Below are 21,390 nucleotides of genomic sequence, written 5' to 3'. Positions count from 1 at the left end.
ATACACATCTAGACATGGAGACATTATACACATCTAGACATAGACATGGAGACATTATACACATCTAGACATAGACATGGAGACATTATACACATCTAGACATAGGACACCATCTAGACATGGAGACATTATACACATCTAGACATAGACATGGAGACATTATACACATCTAGACATAGAGACATTATACACATCTAGACATAGGACAACATCTAGACATGGAGACATTATACACATCTAGACATAGACATGGAGACATTATACACATCTAGACATAGAGACATTATACACATCTAGACATAGGACACCATCTAGACATGGAGACATTATACACATCTAGACATGGAGACATTATACACATCTAGACATGGAGACATTATACACATCTAGACATAGACATGGAGACATTATACACATCTAGACATAGGACACCATCTAGACATAGAGACAGTATACACATCTAGACATAGACATGGAGACATTATACACATCTAGACATAGACATGGAGACATTATACACACCTAGACATAGAGACATTATACACATCTAGACATAGGACAACATCTAGACATGGATACATTATACACATCTAGACATAGACATGGAGACATTATACACATCTAGACATAGGACACCATCTAGACATAGAGACAGTATACACATCTAGACATAGAACAACATCTAGACATGGAGACATTATACACATCTAGACATAGACATGGAGACATTATACACATCTAGACATAGAGACATTATACACATCTAGACATAGGACAACATCTAGACATGGAGACATTATACACATCTAGACATAGACATGGAGACATTATACAAATCTAGACATAGAGACATTATACACATCTAGACATAGGACACCATCTAGACATGGAGACATTATACACATCTAGATATAGACATGGGGACATTATACACATCTAGACATAGGACAACATCTAGACATGAAGACATTATACACATCTAGACATAGACATGGAGACAGTATACACATCTAGACATAGAGACATTATACACATCTAGACATAGGACACCATCTAGACATGGAGACATTATACACATCTAGACATAGACATGGAGACATTATACACATCTAGACATAGAGACATTATACACATCTAGACATAGACATGGAGACATTATACACATCTAGACATAGACATGGAGACATTATACACATCTAGACATGGAGACATTATACACATCTAGACATAGGACACCATCTAGACATAGAGACATTATACACATCTAGACATAGACATGGAGACATTATACACATCTAGACATAGGACACCATCTAGACATAGAGACATTATACACATCTAGACATAGACATGGAGACATTATACACATCTAGACATGGAGACATTATACACATCTAGACATAGACATGGAGACATTATACACATCTAGACATAGACATGGAGACATTATACACATCTAGACATAGGACACCATCTAGACATGGAGACATTATACACATCTAGACATAGACATGGAGACATTATACACATCTAGACATGGAGACATTATACACATCTAGACATAGGACAACATCTAGACATGGAGACATTATACACATCTAGACATAGACATGGAGACATTATACACATCTAGACATAGACATGGAGACATTATACACATCTAGACATAGGACACCATCTAGACATGGAGACATTATACACATCTAGACATGGAGACATTATACACATCTAGACATGGAGACATTATACACATCTAGACATAGACATGGAGACATTATACACATCTAGACATAGGACACCATCTAGACATAGAGACAGTATACACATCTAGACATAGACATGGAGACATTATACACATCTAGACATAGACATGGAGACATTATACACACCTAGACATAGAGACATTATACACATCTAGACATAGGACAACATCTAGACATGGAGACATTATACACATCTAGACATAGACATGGAGACATTATACACATCTAGACATAGGACACCATCTAGACATAGAGACAGTATACACATCTAGACATAGAACAACATCTAGACATGGAGACATTATACACATCTAGACATAGACATGGAGACATTATACACATCTAGACATAGAGACATTATACACATCTAGACATAGGACAACATCTAGACATGGAGACATTATACACATCTAGACATAGACATGGAGACATTATACACATCTAGACATAGAGACATTATACACATCTAGACATAGGACACCATCTAGACATGGAGACATTATACACATCTAGATATAGACATGGGGACATTATACACATCTAGACATAGGACAACATCTAGACATGAAGACATTATACACATCTAGACATAGACATGGAGACAGTATACACATCTAGACATAGAGACATTATACACATCTAGACATAGGACACCATCTAGACATGGAGACATTATACACATCTAGACATAGACATGGAGACAGCATACACATCTAGACATAGGACAACATCTAGACATGAAGACATTATACACATCTAGACATAGGACAACATCTAGACATGGAGACATTATACACATCTAGACATAGACATGGGGACATTATACACATCTAGACATAGGACAACATCTAGACATGAAGACATTATATACATCTAGACATGGAGACATTATATACATCTAGACATGGATACATTATATACATCTAGACATGAAGACATTATATACATCTAGACATGAATACATTATATACATCTAGACATGAAGACATTATATACATCTAGACATGAAGACATTATATACATCTAGACATGAAGACATTATATACATCTAGACATGAAGACATTATATACATCTAGACATGAAGACAGTATATACATCTAGACATAGAGACATTATATACATCTAGACATGAAGACATTATATACATCTAGACATGAAGACATTATATACTGTACATTTAGACATGAGGACATTATATACATCTAGACATGAAGACATTATATGCATCTTGAAATAGGTGAACATCTAGACATGAAGACATTATATACATCTAGACATGAAGACATTATATACATCTAGACATGAAGACATTATATACATCTTGAAATAGGTGAACATCTAGACATGAAGACTTGATATACATCTTGAAATAGGTGAACATCTAGACATGAAGACTTGATATACATCTAGACATACACTACCGTTCAAAAGATTGGGGTCACTTGGAAATGTCCTTGTTTTTGTCCGTTAAAATAACATCAAATTGATCAGAAATACAGTGCAGACATTGTTAATATTGTAAAGGACTATTGTAGCTGGAAACGGCTGATTTTTAATGGAATATCTACATAGGCGTACAGAGGCCCATTATCAGCAACCATCACTCCTGTGATTCAATGGCACTTTGTGTTAGCTAATCTAAGTTTATCATTTTAAAAGGCTAAATGATCATTAGAAAACCCCTTTCTAAATCATGTTAGCACAGCTGAAAACTGTTAATCTGATTAATGAAGCAATAAAACTGGCCTTCTTTAGACTATTTGAGCATCTGGAGCATCAGCATTTGTGGGTTCAATTACAGGCTCAAAATGGTCAGAAAAAAAGACGTTTCTTCTGAAACTCGTCAGTCTATTCTTGTTCTGAGAAATGAAGGCTATTTCATGCGAGAAATTGCCAAGAAACTGAAGATCTCATACACTACTGTGTACTACTCCCTTCACAGAACAGCTAAAACTGGCTCTAACCAGAATAGAAAGAGGAGTGGGAGGCCCCGGTGCAAAACTGAGCAAGAGGACAAGTACATTAAAGTGTCAAGTTTGAGAAACAGACAACTCACAAGTCCTCAACTGGCAGCTTCATTAAACAGTACCCGTAAAACACCGGTCTCAACGTCAACAGTGAAGAGACGACTCTGTCCCGTGTCTGTGTTCTTTTGCCCATCTTAATCTTTTATTTTTATTGGCCAGTCTGAGATATGGCTTTTTCTTTGCAACTCTGCCTAGAAGACCAGCATCCCGGAGTCGCCTCTTCACTGTTGACGTTGAGACTGGTGTTTTGCGGGTACTATTTAATGAAGCTGCCAGTAATGATCAATTAGCCTTTTAAAATGATAAACTTGGATTAGCTAACACAATGTGTCATTGGAACACAGGAGTGATGGTTGCTGATAATGGGCCTCTGTACGCCGTTTCCAGCTAAAATAGTCAGTTTCCAGCTAAAATAGTCATTTACAAACTTAACCATTTCTACACTGTGTTTCTGATCAATTTGATGTTATTTTAACTGATTTTTTTTTTTGCTTTTCTTTAAAAAACAAGGAAAATTCTAAGTGAGCCCAAATTTTGAACGGTAGTGTAGGTGAACATCTAGACATGAAGACATTATATAAAAAACCGAAAAATATGAATACATCATACAGTAAAAAAGAACAGACATCAGGACAGAGACATCAGTACAGAGACATCAGGACAGAGACATCAGGACATAGAGGCATCAGGACATAGAGACATCAGGACAGAGACATCAGGACATAGGGACATCAAGACATAGAGACATCAGGACAGAGACATCAGGACATAGAGACATCAGGACAGAGACATCAGGACATAGAGACATCAGGACAGAGACATCAGGACATAGAGACATCAGGACAGAGACATCAGGACATAGAGATATCAGGACAGAGACATCAGGACAGAGACATCAGGACATAGAGACATCAGGACATAGAGACATCAGGACAGAGACATCAGGACATAGAGACATCAGGACATAGAGAGACATCAGGACAGAGACATCAGGACATAGAGACATCAGGACATAGAGACAGGACATAGAGATATCAGGACAAAGACATCAGGACATAGAGACATCAGGAAAGAGATATCAGGACAGAGAAATCAGGACAGAGACATCAGGACAGAGACATCAGGACAGAGAAATCAGGACAGAGAGACATCAGGACATAGAGACATCAGGACATAGAGACATCAGGACATAGAGACATCACGACAGAGACATCAGGACAGAGAAATCAGGACAGAGAGACATCAGGACATAGAGACATCAGGACATAGAGACATCAGGACATAGAGACATCACGACAGAGACATCAGGACAGAGAAATCAGGACAGAGAGACATCAGGACATAGAGACATCAGGACATAGAGACATCACGACAGAGACATCAGGACAGAGACATCAGGACATAGAGACATGGATCAACACAGAGGTCATAACATTGCCAATAGAAACACATTTCTATTGGACAGAACATGTAATATACCTATAAAACATTTATATATATATAAACAAAAACAAAATAAAATATTGTACATAGCCCAAGTATTGCATGCATTGAAATTACACCTGTGTATGTACTAATGTGTCTTCTGTTGCATTAAAAGTCAGTATTGCCTTTTAAGTTAAAATCCATGAATGCATGACTGATTGGACCTGATCAATATCTTGTCTTAGTTGAGAAAGCATGGGAGCTGGATGCACCATGTTGAGAAAGCATGGGAGCTGGATGCACCATGTTGAGAAAGCATGGGAGCTGGATGCACCATGTTGAGAAAGCATGGGAGCTGGATGCACCATGTTGAGAAAGCATGGGAGCTGGATGCACCATGTTGAGAAAGCATGGGAGCTGGATGCACCATGTTGTTTGCTACACCAATAGCTAGATAAGACATGTGCATATACTGTAAACTGAATGCACTTGTTATTTGATCATGTTTAACAGTAGTGAAGACATGGCCAATGTATTTGAACACAGGTGAGCCAATGTCTTTCCCACCTAATTTCTGGGGATCGTTTCAGGTGTTTAACTACTGTAAATGGTAGCTGAATGCATTTCAATCTATGATAGAACAACTAGCTGCTCCAGAAACGCTGCCAGAGGACAATGTCTAAGGTACAACTTTAATAATATGATCATTTCATATTCTGATCTCCTTCCAGTGTGTCTCCCACAGACACCAGGTCACTTATACAGTCAGTGTGAAGACAGTCCTGGGAATCGAGAGGACAGGAACGTCAGCCAGCAAATATCACCAAACGTTATCAGGAGTCTACACGTACTCTCTGACAAGTCATTCTGTGCCGGTGACACTGGGCCTGTCTCCTGGGTGAGGGCACACCTGGAAGTCTGTCAGCGGTCAAAGGTTTGAAGGAGGGCAAAGTGGATGAGAGGAGGAGGGGGTTGTGATCTGTTAAAACCGACAGGGCAATGCATACACTATCTACCATTATACCAAATGTACCATTAGTAATCAATCACTTTAGGGAGATATGAACTCAACTGTCTTCAATAGTCTCAGAGGTGTGTGGGTTAGAGATATATATATATATATCTATCTATCTATCTATCTATCTATCTATCTATATATATATGTATGTATATATAGATAGATAGATAGATAGATAGATAGATAGATAGATAGATAGATAGATAGATAGATAGATAGATAGATAGATAGATAGATAGATAGATAGATAGATAGATAGATAGATAGATAGATAGATAGATAGATAGATAGATAGATAGATAGATAGATAGGTAGGTAGGTAGGTAGGTAGGTAGGTAGGTAGGTAGGTAGGTAGGTAGGTAGGTAGGTAGGTAGGTAGGTAGGTAGGTAGGTAGGTAGGTAGGTAGGTAGGTAGGTAGGTAGGTAGGTAGGTAGGTAGGTAGGTAGGTAGGTAGGTAGGTAGGTAGGTAGGTAGGTAGGTAGGTAGGTAGGTAGGTAGGTAGGTAGGTAGGTAGGTAGGTAGGTACAGACATTTTAAAAATGTGTCAGGGATATCACAACAAATCCTTCTTGACCTGTCTCCTCCCCTTCATCTACACTGATTGAAGTGGATTTAACAAGTGATCAATAAGGGATCATAGCTTTCACCTGTATTCACCTGGTAAGTCTATGTCATGGAAAGAGGTTAATGTTTTGTATACTCAGTGTAGTTTGTATCACATATAGTGTGTTACCCTTTGTCATTCAGACAGCCTCTGTCATCCCGTTTAATGTAAAACCATAATTCTCCCTTTGCCCTCCAACACAGGCCCTGAAACAGTCTGTCATGCAAACAGAGACGGAGACTCAAGGTCCTCCCTATCTGCCCTCACCAAGCAGAGAAGCACAATGACAACACTACAGCCACTACAACCTCAGAGCCTGTCCTTAGTTGTGATGCGGCTGCCTGGCTGTGCATGGCTTTTGGAGGTAAATACGAGGGCACGGGTGCGGATTAAGGGCGAGCGGCAGGGAACGCCAGGGCCAGTAATGCCACAAGGAGAGAGGATTACCCTGCTATGAATTTTGAGTACTCTCCCACTGAGCTGCACTCTCTGGATGGGATTTGACTCTGAGTGTCTGCTGAGAGGATGCATCCACAAAGACTTATGGGGAGAGAGAGAGCAGGGAGGGAGGGAGAAAATACATGAGCAATTTCATAAATGGAAGGGAAAAGCTGTGACTTCCCAAATCATCTGTAAAGAGGGAAAGAGGATGGAGTGGGAGAGGCAGGAAAGGAAGCAAGACTGAAGAGAGGTGAGAGAGAGGGAGAGTGGGGGAGAGATTCAGAGGGCAGATTTCCCACCAGCTGAGTGTCTGCCTCTCTCTCTGTCTGTCTGTGTCTTGTGTTTCTGCCGCAGCGTGGCATCCCCTCTCATCAGATTAGCTGCAGCACTGAGAGACAATAAAACTCCTCTGTCAAAGTTATTTAGAACACATCTGATGCCAGGCCACGCTCCGCGCTGCCTCTGGCTCTGCTCCGTCCTCATGACCGCCTACCCCGGGCCATCAATGTACAGGAGGGACAAATGTTTCCCCATGGCTCCTGACGCTATCAATCAAAGTGTCTCTGTGAGAGTGTGGGGGAGGAACAAGGGGTGGCAGGTTGGGATGAAGGGACTGACACGGTGAGAGAAACGCATAAATCACAAGCATAATCACGTTAGAGACAAACTAATATAATATATTATTTTTACATTAGGCTAAAGTACACCCACCTCATGCACGAATAACAGAAATAGACTTTACCCATGATAGTGTATTCTCAGATGAGGGAGTGGGCCAGTCCATGTCATGAGTCAGGGTGACAGGGATTCATCCATCCAGCAGCAGGCTGCTGTGAGACTGCCTTCTCAGCCCAGGTCTGTTTTACCCTGACAGAGACAGGGGGCTCAGCTCCCAGTCATGGCCTCTATGATGAATGGCCTCCACTGTTGAGGAAAGGAAGGGCCTAAGAGCCCTCGCAGGATCGATACACACACAAGGACCTGCCTCGCATCTTAAACCTGCCCTGCCCCACCGTCTCCTGTGTGTGTGTGTGTGTGTGTGTGTGTGTGTGTGTGTGTGTGTGTGTGTGTGTGTGTGTGTGTGTGTGTGTGTGTGTGTGTGTGTGTGTGTGTGTGTGTGTGTGTGTGTGTGTGTGTGTGTGTGTGTGTGTGTGTGTGTGTGTGGGGGGTGTGTGTGTGGGGGTGTGTGTGTGGGTGTGTGTGTGTGGGTGTGTGTGTGGGTGGGTGGGTGGGTGGGTGGGTGGGTGGGTGTGTGCGGGTATAAACGTCTGCATGCATGAAGCATGTCAGCAGGTTTCTAGAGGGGCCTGCATGTCAGCTAACTCAAGGTCAATGTGACGCACACACAGACACACACACAGCAGGATGTGGTCAGACTATGTTATATACCGTATTGCTGATATGCCAGAAGCAGCCATGATAATTCTGAGGTGTCCGAGACGATGGATCTCTCCTTAATGAGAGCAAAACAATCACTGAACTAATAAGTCTGATAATGGAGATATTGAATGATGGGGACTGAATTGTGTACTGGGAGCTGCTAAGCTTTGACTAAGAGCCAGTCTGAAGGCTAGGGCTAAGCCCAGACGGAAGTATACTGTGTGGGGAAGGAGGTGCAGAGGGTAGGGTGGAGAGGTGGAGTGGGGCACAGTCAAACTAAATCAATACAGCACAACTGAATCGCCTCATTGGGCCAGTGATATACCAGATCCATAGAGGTTCCTCAGAGTATAAATAAAACATGAAAACCCCACAAATGATTACGCCAAATGAGAGCACATCTATTTTCTCCGTAACGCGGTATTCTTTATTTGTCAAGCGAAAGGGAGGGATTATTGCTTTATCCAATTTGAGGCGCCCAGACCGAGATGTGATTCAGCTTTGTTTTTGAATTAATGAATTAATGAAAGGCGGTTGGGGTTGGGGCGAGAAACAAGGCGAACAGCAAGCTGTGATGGGCTAATGGCTGGAAAGGAATTACAGTCCAATTGCTCTGTCTTATTCCAGGCTAATGCTACAGTGGCCTTTCACCAAAGCCAGACAGCTCCTAGATTTGATTTGATTCCTTTCTGAGAGCCTACAGAAGGGAGAGCAGGCAGGGAGGGAGCAGCGCACACTGTAGGATCAGTGGACAACTGTTTACAGAGGGGAGGGGAGGCAGGCAGGCAGGGAGCAGGGCACAGTGTAGGATCAGTGGACAACTGTTTACAGAGGGGAGGGCAGGCAGGCAGGCAGGGAGCAGGGCACAGTGTAGGATCAGTGGACAACTGTTTACAGAGGGGAGGGCAGGCAGGCAGGCAGGGAGCAGGGCACAGTGTAGGATCAGTGGACAACTGTTTACAGAGGGGAGGGCAGGCAGGCAGGGAGCAGGGCACAGTGTAGGATCAGTGGACAACTGTTTACAGAGGGGAGGGCAGGCAGGTAGGGAGCAGGGCACAGTGTAGGATCAGTGGACAACTGTTTACAGAGGGGAGGGCAGGCAGGCAGGGAGCAGGGCACAGTGTAGGATCAGTGGACAACTGTTTACAGAGGGGAGGGCAGGCAGGTAGGGAGCAGGGCACAGTGTAGGATCAGTGGACAACTGTTTACAGAGGGGAGGGCAGGCAGGTAGGGAGCAGGGCACAGTGTAGGATCAGTGGACAACTGTTTACAGAGGGGAGGGCAGGCAGGCAGGGAGCAGGGCACAGTGTAGGATCAGTGGACAACTGTTTACAGAGGGGAGGGCAGGCAGGTAGGGAGCAGCGCACAGTGTAGGATCAGTGGACAACTGTTTACAGAGGGGAGAGCAGGCAGGCAGGGAGGGAGCAGCGCACACTGTAGGATCAGTGGACAACTGTTTACAGAGGGGAGGGCAGGCAGGCAGGGAGCAGGGCACAGTGTAGGATCAGTGGACAACTGTTTACAGAGGGGAGGGCAGGCAGGCAGGGAGCAGCGCACAGTGTAGGATCAGTGGACAACTGTTTACAGAGGGGAGGGCAGGCAGGCAGGGAGCAGGGCACAGTGTAGGATCAGTGGACAACTGTTTACAGAGGGGAGGGCAGGCAGGTAGGGAGCAGGGCACAGTGTAGGATCAGTGGACAACTGTTTACAGAGGGGAGGGCAGGCAGGCAGGGAGCAGGGCACAGTGTAGGATCAGTGGACAACTGTTTACAGAGGGGAGGGCAGGCAGGCAGGGAGCAGTGCACAGTGTAGGATCAGTGGACAACTGTTTACAGAGGTGAGGGCAGGCAGGCAGGGAGCAGCGCACAGTGTAGGATCAGTGGACAACTGTTTACAGAGGGGAGGGCAGGCAGGCAGGGAGCAGGGCACAGTGTAGGATCAGTGGACAACTGTTTACAGAGGGGAGGGGAGGCAGGTAGGGAGCAGGGCACAGTGTAGGATCAGTGGACAACTGTTTACAGAGGGGAGGGCAGGCAGGGAGGGAGCAGCGCACAGTGTAGGATCAGTGGACAACTGTTTACAGAGGGGAGGGCAGGCAGGCAGGGAGCAGGGCACAGTGTAGGATCAGTGGACAACTGTTTACAGAGGGGAGGGCAGGCAGGCAGGCAGGGAGCAGGGCACAGTGTAGGATCAGTGGACAACTGTTTACAGAGGGGAGGGCAGGCAGGTAAGGAGCAGGGCACAGTGTAGGATCAGTGGACAACTGTTTACAGAGGGGAGGGCAGGCAGGCAGGCAGGGAGCAGGGCACAGTGTAGGATCAGTGGACAAGTGTTTACAGAGGGGAGGGCAGGCAGGGAGGGAGCAGCGCACAGTGTAGGATCAGTGGACAACTGGTGAGGCTATCGGGGTGACGATGTCGTAAATCTGTCTCCTTACAGCCGGTGAGTGAGAGCTGGGGCTAGGGGTAAAACTGGATGGAGTTGGATGGATGGAACAGCACCAAGTCTACTGTCTACAGAATATACCCCACCAATTATTCCCCTTAATTATCTATTGACTGGGAAAAATTGACGTTTCAGGGCCCTGATTGGATAATCATGAAGATTGGTCACAGTCATTTCACCTGGCGTGTCTCACTCATTTATCCAGCCTAGTTTTCGGTATGTTTTAGTGAGAGTAGAGATAAGGTTTTCTTCAGAAAATCTTTATTCTGTAGTGTAATCTCATTGCAGCAGTATAACACAGGCATACAAGATGAGACTGTACAGTCTGTCTGATGATACAAGTCCTTTGTTAGACTGGCCTTTTCTGTTTTTCCTCAGATTTTCACCAGCAACTGAGCTTTTCTTACTGTAAAGAGTGCTTTCTAAGCAGCCTGTCTGTACAGTAGCAGAGTACCTGAACCTTTTCCATTTTGTACTGTTCATTAACCCTGACCTCTTCTTGCCGACGGGCCTTGGCTTCTCTAGACGCTCAATTTCCAAAACAATCCTGTTATGGACAAAAGAAGCCACTGCTGCTTTGCTCTCTCATTTCTTATTTCCTCAGCAGCCCATTTTCTTGAGACCCTCTTGAAGGGAGTGTGATTGTACTGGCCCAGGCCCAGCCAGGAATGCAGGAAGGCAGGCGACAGAGAGGAGTGACACTGATTGTGCTTTCCCTAATTAAACCCGGGCTGACCCTGGTGTTGGGAAATCGTTTGTTTCCTATTCTAATCATCACACAGCAGCAATTACATTCTATTTGGCCCCATTTGCATTTACAAGATTTCCCAGAACAATTGAAGAGAGAGAAAAAAAGAGAAGGAGAAAATAAAGAAAGAGACTGTTAGGAGCAGTGGGATTCCATTGGAAACCAGCAGGACTGTTAGGAGCAGTGGGATTCCATTGGAAACCAGCAGGACTGTTAGGAGCAGTGGGATTCCATTGGAAACCAGCAGGACTGTTAGGAGCAGTGGGATTCCATTGGAAACCAGCAGGACTGTTAGGAGCAGTGGGATTCCATTGGATACCAGCAGGACTGTTAGGAGCAGTGGGATTCCATTGGAAACCAGCAGGACTGTTAGGAGCAGTGTGATTCCATTGGATACCAACAGGACTGTTAGGAGCAGTGGGATTCCATTGGATACCAGCAGGACTGTTAGGAGCAGTGGGATTCCATTGGATACCAGCAGGACTGTTAGGAGCAGTGGGATTCCATTGGATACCAGCAGGACTGTTAGGAGCAGTGGGATTCCATTGGAAACCAGCAGGACTGTTAGGAGCAGTGGGATTCCATTGGATACCAACAGGACTGTTAGGAGCAGTGGGATTCCATTGGAAACCAGCAGGACTGTTAAGAGCAGTGGGATTCCATTGGATACCAGCAGGACTGTTAGGAGCAGTGGGATTACATTGGAAACCAGCAGGACTGTTAGGAGCAGTGGGATTCCATTGGATACCAGCAGGACTGTTAGGAGCAGTGGGATTCCATTGGAAACCAACAGGACTGTTAGGAGCAGTGGGATTCCATTGGAAACCAGCAGGACTGTTAGGAGCAGTGGGATTCCATTGGATACCAGCAGGACTGTTAGGAGCAGTGGGATTCCATTGGATACCAGCAGGACTGTTGGGAGCAGTGGGATTCCATTGGAAACCAGCAGGACTGTTAGGAGCAGTGGGATTCCATTGGAAACCAGCAGGACTGTTAGGAGCAGTGGGATTCCATTGGATACCAGCAGGACTCTTAGGAGCAGTGGGATTCAATTGGATACCAGCAGGACTGTTAGGAGCAGTGGGATTCCATTGGAAACCAGCAGGACTGTTAGGAGCAGTGGGATTCCATTGGATACCAGCAGGACTGTTAGGAGCAGTGGGATTCCATTGGAAACCAGCAGGACTGTTAGGAGCAGTGGGATTCCATTGGAAACCAACAGGACTGTTAGGAGCAGTGGGATTCCATTGGAAACCAGCAGGACTGTTAGGAGCAGTGGGATTCCATTGGATACCAGCAGGACTGTTAGGAGCAGTGGGATTCCATTGGAAACCAGCAGGACTGTTAGGAGCAGTGGGATTCCATTGGATACCAACAGGACTGTTAGGAGCAGTGGGATTCCATTGGAAACCAGCAGGACTGTTAGGAGCAGTGGGATTCCATTGGATACCAGCAGGACTGTTAGGGGCAGTGGGATTCCATTGGAAACCAGCAGGACTGTTAGGAGCAGTAGGATTCCATTGGATACCAGCAGGACTGTTAGGAGCAGTGGGATTCCATTGGAAACCAACAGGACTGTTAGGAGCAGTGGGATTCCATTGGAAACCAGCAGGACTGTTAGGAGCAGTGGGATTCCATTGGATACCAGCAGGACTGTTAGGAGTAGTGGGATTCCATTGGAAACCAGCAGGACTGTTAGGAGCAGTGGGATTCCATTGGATACCAGCAGGACTGTTAGGAGCAGTGGAATTCCATTGGATACCAGCAGGACTGTTGGGAGCAGTGGGATTCCATTGGATACCAGCAGGACTGTTAGGAGCAGTGGGATTCCATTGGATACCAGCAGGACTGTTAGGAGCAGTGGGATTCCATTGGAAACCAGCAGGACTGTTAGGAGCAGTGGGATTCCATTGGATACCAGCAGGACTGTTAGGAGCAGTGGGATTCCATTGGAAACCAACAGGACTGTTAGGAGCAGTGGGATTCCATTGGATACCAGCAGGACTGTTAGGAGCAGTGGGATTCCATTGGAAACCAGCAGGACTGTTAGGAGCAGTGGGATTCCATTGGATACCAGCAGGACTGTTAGGAGCAGTGGGATTCCATTGGAAACCAGCAGGACTGTTAGGAGCAGTGGGATTCCATTGGATACCAGCAGGACTGTTAGGAGCAGTGGGATTCCATTGGAAACCAGCAGGACTGTTAGGAGCAGTGGGATTCCATTGGATACCAACAGGACTGTTAGGAGCAGTGGGATTCCATTGGAAACCAGCAGGACTGTTAGGAGCAGTGGGATTCCATTGGATACCAGCAGGACTGTTAGGAGCAGTGGGATTCCATTGGAAACCAGCAGGACTGTTAGGAGCAGTGGGATTCCATTGGATACCAGCAGGACTGTTAGGAGCAGTGGGATTCCATTGGAAACCAGCAGGACTGTTAGGAGCAGTGGGATTCCATTGGATACCAACAGGACTGTTAGGAGCAGTGGGATTCCATTGGAAACCAACAGGACTGTTAGGAGCAGTGGGATTCCATTGGATACCAGCAGGACTGTTAGGGGCAGTGGGATTCCATTGGAAACCAGCAGGACTGTTAGGAGCAGTAGGATTCCATTGGATACCAGCAGGACTGTTAGGAGCAGTGGGATTCCATTGGAAACCAACAGGACTGTTAGGAGCAGTGGGATTCCATTGGAAACCAGCAGGACTGTTAGGAGCAGTGGGATTCCATTGGATACCAGCAGGACTGTTAGGAGCAGTGGGATTCCATTGGAAACCAGCAGGACTGTTAGGAGCAGTGGGATTCCATTGGATACCAGCAGGACTGTTAGGAGCAGTGGGATTCCATTGGATACCAGCAGGACTGTTGGGAGCAGTGGGATTCCATTGGATACCAGCAGGACTGTTAGGAGCAGTGGGATTCCATTGGAAACCAGCAGGACTGTTAGGAGCAGTGGGATTCCATTGGATACCAGCAGGACTGTTAGGAGCAGTGGGATTCCATTGGAAACCAGCAGGACTGTTAGGAGCAGTGGGATTCCATTGGATACCAACAGGACTGTTAGGAGCAGTGGGATTCCATTGGAAACCAGCAGGACTGTTAGGAGCAGTGGGATTCCATTGGATACCAGCAGGACTGTTAGGGGCAGTGGGATTCCATTGGAAACCAGCAGGACTGTTAGGAGCAGTAGGATTCCATTGGATACCAGCAGGACTGTTAGGAGCAGTGGGATTCCATTGGAAACCAACAGGACTGTTAGGAGCAGTGGGATTCCATTGGAAACCAGCAGGACTGTTAGGAGCAGTGGGATTCCATTGGATACCAGCAGGACTGTTAGGAGCAGTGGGATTCCATTGGAAACCAGCAGGACTGTTAGGAGCAGTGGGATTCCATTGGATACCAGCAGGACTGTTAGGAGCAGTGGGATTCCATTGGATACCAGCAGGACTGTTGGGAGCAGTGGGATTCCATTGGATACCAGCAGGACTGTTAGGAGCAGTGGGATTCCATTGGATACCAGCAGGACTGTTAGGAGCAGTGGGATTCCATTGGATACCAGCAGGACTGTTAGGAGCAGTGGGAATCCTTTGGAAACCAACAGGACTGTTAGGAGCAGTGGGATTCCGTTGGATACCAGCAGGGTGCCTGGTATTTGATTAAAATAGGCATATAATGTGAGTAATACGTCATTGGCACTGGATGTTGTAAGGGAAGAATTGAGAGGTGGTTGTTCTCAACATGCCAGTGGTCACAGGGCAGAAATGCCGAATGCCTGGAATCTTAGCCTGGGATGATGTTCTCTCCCATAAGGCCTAATAAGATCCTGAAGTGCTCTTTAAGCCGATGAAACTATTCACCCTGGCCTGAGGACAGCAAACCCAAAACCATCTCTGGGCCCTGTGTGAGAACTAGGCACTGGATGGAGGAGAGGAGGATTGGCACAGACAACAGAGAGACAAAACTTTCTCATTTCCTAGTCAAAGGTTTGGATACACCTACTCAGTCAAGGGTTTTTCTGTATTTTTACTATTTTCTACATTGTAGAATAATAGTGACGACATCAAAACTATGAAATAACACATATGGAATCATGTAGTAAGCAAAAAGTGTTAAACAAATCAAAATATATATTTTATTTTAGATTGCAAAGTCGCCACCCCCTTCCTTGATGACAGCTTTGCACACTCTTGGCATTCTCTTAACCAGCTTCATGAGGTAGTCACCTGGAATGCATTTCATTTAAAAGGTGTGCCATGCTGGTATTTTAACATGGCACACCTTTTAAATGAAATGCATTCCAGGTGACTACCTCATGAAGCTGGTTGAGAGAATGCCAAGAGTGTGCAAAGCTATCATCAAGGCAAAGGGTGGCTAATTGGCAGAATCTCAGAGTGTGCAAAGCTGTCATCAAGGCAAAGGGTGGCTACTTTGCAGAATCTCAAATATAGAATATATTTTGATTTGTTTAACTCTTTTTTGGTTACTACATGATTCCATGTGTGTTATTTCATAGTTTTGATGTCTGCGCTATTATTCTACAATATAGAAAATAGTAAAAAATAAAGAAAAACCCTTAAATGAGTAGGTGTGTCCAAACTTTTGACTGGTACTGTATATTCTCATGATATAGTGTGTCATCTATTCACATTCAGATTTTTTTTACATTCCCAATTACAGGATGAGATATCCATGTGAGTGTATTTCAGAAGTGCAAAAGGACAGATTCTCCATCTGTATTCTGGGTGAAAGTGTTCTGCAGGGATAGCAGTTCTCTCCCAGAGAGAGATGGCATCTATGGAGAACAGGCAGTGTACATCACAGCATAAAAAGGTCTCTTGAAAATGCATACAGCTGGCATCCACACAAACCTACCGAAAAAGGCTTTTCACTGCCTCTTCTCCTGCTACTGCTGTTACTAAATATGACAACAACAGAGCGGAGTAAGGTCGTTTTGTTAAAAAGAGATTTATGCTTGCAAATACCCCAGGGCCCTCAAGCTTTCCAGGAGAGAGACGGCTGTGCATGCATTTTTATGCAGATTCAAATCATTGTCATTAGAGTTAGATAAACAATAGCATGGCTTTAAAACACAGTGACAGTTCATAGAGTAAATCTATGGGTTCCAATCAGTAGATTTGTATAGCACTTAACTGAAACAACAACTTTAGTATCTGTCACAGCAGATTGTATGCTTTATAGCCCTCCAGTAACACCCTGCAATAAAGAAGAATTCCACTGACCTTCCAGACATCACATGCAGTTTTGGACTCTGACACTATATCTCATTGAATGATGTGTGACATACTACTAAAGCCTTGCTTTGACCCTGATGTATATAAATGTTCAATACATTCAGTAGTAACAGATTTGGCAGAGGGCTAAGTGACTATTGAGCCAAGTGTGCTATAAAATGTACAGTTAAGTATGTAATACAAAGCGGTCACACAGATACAAAACACACACACACACACACATACAGTTTAGACTCCTGGAGTTTGCAACACTGGGGCCAGGCCACCACCAGTCTATCTAATAAACTTCCCCCCTAGTGGTATAGCGAGAACTTCATTCTTCCATCCCATCCAAAACCTTTGCATTACATCATTAGAAATACACAGAGCTCCAAAAGTATTGGGACGGTGACACATTTTAAAAAAAAAATAGACTCTGTATTCCAGCACTTTGGATTTGAACACTTCTACATTCATGTGGATGCTACCAAAACAGGGCCAAGTACTCTTTTATTGCAAATGCAATTCTGCAATTTAACAAAATGTTAGACTAATTGCACATTAGCACATGCACTTTAACTGTGAAATTGCACTTACCCTCTGCCTACTGGCTTAGAAATATCCTTTGATATTTGTTGTTGTTTTATTAGATTTTTATATGTGATATGTTCTATGACTGCTGCAAAATGAAGTGCCTCTCAGAGGACATCACGTTGTCTGAATCTGAATCTGAATCTGAATGATTATGGATAATCCTGAATGAATTGTGAATAATAATGTGTGAGAAAGTTACAGACGCACAAATGTCATAGCCCCAAGACATGCTAACCTCTCACCATTACAATAACAGGCACGGAAGGTAAGCATTAGGGGGGGGGGGGGGGGTAGGATATTTATACCACTGTAACTTTCACACTCATCGTTACTCACGATTCATTCAGGATTATCCGTAATCATGGTAGCATCCACATTCACGTAGACGTGTTTAGAAACATATTCTATTCTTATTTACAATAAATGTGACTCTAAAATGACAATATATTATTTACCATTGTTTTCTATAGGGTACAACATAATCTGAAACACAACCAAAACAAAAAGCAAATGCATCCAACAAGTTTGTGGAGTCACAAGCTTGATGTAGTCCTTGCATGCTAGGAATATGGGACCAAATACCAAACTTTTGACTACTTTAATACACATATAAGTGAATTTGTCCCAATACTTTTGGTCCCCTAAAATGGGGGAACTATGTACAAAATTGCTGTAATTTTTAAACGGTTCAACCGATATGGACAAAAATGGCCTCAAATTTAAACAGACAGTCTGCACTTAAACCTCATTTGTATCATTTCAAATCCGAAGTGCTGGAGTACAGAGCTCACTGTAACGATTCAACATTGTGGAGGCCGTGAAATTTAAGGGGTGCAGAGTTTCCAGTGGTCGCTACAGTAAGGGCTTCCAAAACACAGTAACCCAATAGCACCAGAGAGACCCAGACATTAATGTGACCCATCCTGCCTGCATCCTTCCCAGGCCTCTGAAGCTGCCTGCCACAGAGCCTAACGAGGGGTGTTCCATCACTGCTAATCAGGTGATAATGGGTGCCGTTTAGGCAGACAGGGGGTTTGCACGCTGCGTTTTTATTGCCCCTGCTGAGTCCCCTCCACACAGGGATGAGAAGGGAGGGGGGGAAAGAGGCTGGCACTTTCTTCTCTCCTGGTCCAGAGGGCTGGGAGCCAGGGAAAGGCTTGAGGGGGAGGCAGGCGGGAGGGACGTTGATGATGTGCTAAAAGGTTTGAGCATTGATAGGAAACTGCAAAAATCCCTGAGTGACATGGTGTATGTGCTAAAGAACCATAAAGAACACTCGGGAAGTAAGGAGGCGGAGCACATAGTGAAAGTAATCTATTATTTATGTAAAGTATTTTGTGTATGTCAAGTTTTCATCTCGTTACAGTAAATGTGACATTAAGTTGGCCCTTTGTATTTCATTAATCCCACCATCTTTCTTTTTACTTTCATTTCTGTACATATGCCTAATGAAATAAGCCGTCCTTTCAAAAACATTACAATTACTTTGCGAGGAAGTTAATCACATAAAGGCACAGCGTGATAAGAACTAATAACTGCTTATTACAGCATACACTTTTCATCTCCGCTAAAAACTTGCCTCATTTCAACATGAGAGAACAAAGTGCATTCTGGAGCCAGATTTCACATTAAGGCAATTTGGATATTCCAGACAGCCTAATTCAGGGTCGGACTTCTGTGTAACTTAATTTGACAAGATTAATTATACAATTCATTCAGAACTCCTCTCAGTTATGTAGAGAAATGCTGACTGACTGCTCAGACTGACGCCTCACCTTCAGTGAGGTGAGGTACCTGATAAGAATCATTTCAGTCGTAGCTAAAACAAATTGCTGCAACTTTATGCTTCCATGATAGACTCAGTACATTATTTTTATTATTTAATTACAAGCAGTCTGTGACTATGCTCTTGACATGAAAAGGCCAGACATTATGTAATTCAAATATTTCAATGAGTGAAAGAACTCTTCAGTGATTAGCAATATAATAGAATGACAGCAAAATACTTAACTGCATGTCGATTGATGTAAGAACCATCATTTCCACAATAAATAATATTCACCTCTCTACCACTAAATGCAAAGCAAAAAATATGCTGATATTTCAATTATTTATTATCCATAACTGCAAAGACAAGAGATTATTTGCTACACTGCACTACAGCAGTACACATTATAACCAATAAATGTGGGAGGGTGACTACATCTGGAGAAATTAGCTACCAACTAAATACTTGAATACAGCTTCAATGCACCTTGGCATATATTCTACAAGTGTCTGGAACTCTATTGGAGGGATGTGACACTATTCCTCCATGAGCAAATCCATAATTTGCTGTTTTGTTGATGGTGGTGGAAAACGCTGTCTCAGGCGCTGCTCCAGAATTGGATCGAGATCTGGTGACCAAGACAGGCATGGCATGTGGTTACCATCGTTTTCAAGCTCATCCAACCATTCAATGACCACTCGTGCCCTGTGGATGCTGGCACTGTCATCCTATAGGGGCATGGCCACGGTAGCCTAAATAATGGGCAAGCATTTTTAAAGCGTGATGGGATGTATCCCTCATTTACTCAAGCATTTCCATTGTTTTGCCAGTTACCTGTATATATATATATATATATATATAGAGAGAGAGAGAGAGAGAGAGAGAGAGAGAGAGAGAGAGAGAGAGAGAGAGAGAGAGGAGTGTATTGGATGTAGCCTCCTGTACTCATGGACAACTGTGAGATATGCCCAAACACAACCAACAGCAATGAGATCAACATGGCGTTCTCTTCATAATTCATGTTGTGTGGAGGTCACATAGTCAGCCTGAGAAACAGAAGGTGAGTCCTGAGTTCATCCTATCTGACAAGCAGCCATTATCAACATGTTTCTTAGACTGGGGGATGGAAGAAAATCACTAGGGATGGCTGTAAAACCTCTTTCAAAGACCTTCAGAATCTCTCTGTCTCTCTCTTTACCTCTCATTCTCTTTCTGGTTCTCCCCCTCTTTTTCTCTCTCTGCCTTCAGAGCAGAGAAATAAGGTAAAATGGTCTACTTGACCTTAAACTGCCCAGCGGTGAGTGGTTGAGAGATGACATGCAACCTCAGAGGTAAAGGGCAATTGTTTCTTTTTACTGCTCTGAGAGCCAATTTGCACCCCCCCGGGGAACGTTCTGAAGCTGTGAACTATTTCAGATCTGCCACACTGTTTCTCATGCTTTCAGCAGGAGCGGGGCTGCGGAAAGCTAGCTCCACTTTCCTGATCCTCCTTCACCTCCTACCATTTTAGTTCCCTGCTGAATTATGGAGTTCATATGAATTTGGAAGGAGGAATAAGATTAGCCTAGCCTTGGTCGCAAGACGGAGCTAAAGCCATTGGGCGTTAGTTTGGAAGGTTAACATTCATAACGGCATTTACACTTGTATAGACTCAGTATTTAAACCTGTCTGTAAGGAGCAGTGGGAACATAGCTCAGTTTTCCTCATAAAGCCAGCAGCTGATAGATCTGTCAGCCACACTTATACATTAGTCAAGAGGCGATGCATATTTATTTAAACAATGTATAAATCCAGAGAAATTAACCGCAAGTCAAATCCCCGTGTTGAGACGGAACAGAGCATGAATAAATAATTTGGAGTTGAAGTTATCAAGTTATTTGTTAACAGTAAATATTCTGTGTGTGTCCCTGAAAGGATACATTTTTTATATTTGGAACTTTTTAA

Source organism: Salvelinus alpinus, chromosome 25 (genome assembly GCF_045679555.1).
Source record: "Salvelinus alpinus chromosome 25, SLU_Salpinus.1, whole genome shotgun sequence".
Lineage (NCBI taxonomy): Eukaryota > Metazoa > Chordata > Actinopteri > Salmoniformes > Salmonidae > Salvelinus > Salvelinus alpinus.
The sequence above is the reverse complement of the archived record's forward strand: the minus strand, read 5'-3'. Positions refer to the sequence as shown.